The sequence below is a fragment of the Chinchilla lanigera genome, unplaced genomic scaffold (assembly GCF_000276665.1).
Source record: "Chinchilla lanigera isolate Chin_1 unplaced genomic scaffold, ChiLan1.0 scaffold00073, whole genome shotgun sequence".
NCBI lineage: Eukaryota > Metazoa > Chordata > Mammalia > Rodentia > Chinchillidae > Chinchilla > Chinchilla lanigera.
In genome coordinates, this window is record NW_004955474.1 from 2443011 (window position 1) to 2444724 (window position 1714).

Genomic DNA, 1714 nt, shown 5'->3' on the forward strand with positions numbered 1-1714 from the left:
TTTTTTTGGTTTTTCTCCTGTACCGGGAACCGAACTCACGACCTTGCACTTGCCAGGCAGGCGCTTTTGCCGCTGAGCTAAATCCCCAGCCCCAACAATCATTCTTATCAAGCATTTCCAATACACTTTCTACTCTTTGCCATGCACCTAATACATGTTGCCACATTTACCAGGACATCAGGTATGATTGTCCCTGCTGCAGGACACTGTCTCAGAAAGGTAAAAAGTTAAGTAGCCAGCCCAAGGTCACAAACTATCTAATAATTTGCAGGGCTGGGGATGATGGTTTTGGAAAATGACAGTATCACAAATTAGTGGTTTAGAGAAACAGAAATATATTCTCTCATAGCTCTGGAGATGAAAGTCTGAAATTGATTTCATGGTGCCAAAATCAAGGTATGAGCAGGCCCTGGTCCCTCTAAGGGTTCTAGGGGAGAATCTGTCCTCTGCCTCTTCCGGCCTCTGGTGCTCACCAGCCTCACGGCTTGTGGTCACATCCCTCCAGCATCTGCTTCATGGTCACACTGCCTTTCCATTTCTGTTGCAGCCTCTCTTTTGTCAGGACACCTGGGATTTCATCTAGCACCTGTCCAGATAACCAGCGCAGTGTTATCATCTCAAAATCCTCCATTACATCTGTAAAGACCCTTTTTCCATGTTAGGTAATATTTACAGGTTCTAGCAGCTCACACTGTCAGGCATCATCTTTTGGCACCATTATTCACTGTATTATGCCGGGATTCAAATTTACGTCTGTATGACTATAAACTCTAGCTCCTAACCACAGTGTGTATCTGTTCACTATAAACACCTGAAATTTCTGAGCACTGTGGCAAACTCCGGGGGATGTAACGGCAAATCAGACCCTACAGGCTGACTAGGGCTGCCTCATAAACCTGCAGGTGAGCCTGGGAGGTGGAGATTGGGAGAATAATCGCACAGATAAATAGCAAGTTACAAACGGGGCACATGTTCTGATGGGAGCTCCCTGGTGCTCTGAGAACTTGTAATGAGGAAATTTAGTAAGTGTGTGGTAGGGAAAGCACCCCACAAGAAGCAATGCTGGAGATCTAGGGGAAGGGTAGAAGTCACAAGACACAAAATGGAGAACAAAGGCCCTGATGCCCTTCTGCTAACGGGGAGCCTGGCACATTTCACAACTTGGAAACTCTAGTGCCATCTTCCGGCTTCTCTGCCTCCAGAAGGAATCTGCTAGTGTAGATTCGGGTTATTCTAACCACCATGACCTTGCGGCAGTGGGGCTGGAGGACTGTGCAGATTTCCCTAAGAGTCTTCCTAACACAAGGCATGCATCAGGACATACGACGTCTGTCTGCAGGGGTCAGAGTTGATCAGTATAAATGTCGGTGCATCTGTAATGTACTGTATGCAGCAAGATAGGAAACAAAATTACACTCAGTCTGCTGTGCAGAGACAAACATTTTCTTAATGCATGCAGTGCTCCAAAATGAGACTGAGACACAATCAAGGACATGCAGAGTTCCTCTGTTAACAGAAGATTTATTTTAAAGAAGAAAGTCTTGTTAACTATCTCAGATTAGTTATTAGGCACCATATATTTGTTCAAGGGAAAGTGCTTACTGTGTGTTAACTGAAAGAGATTTCAGAAGTGTGCTTTTGCAGTTGAAAAATAAGTACTTTGCAAAGATTCCATTGACTTTTGTTACGTGAATGAAACAAATTTATCTTTTTT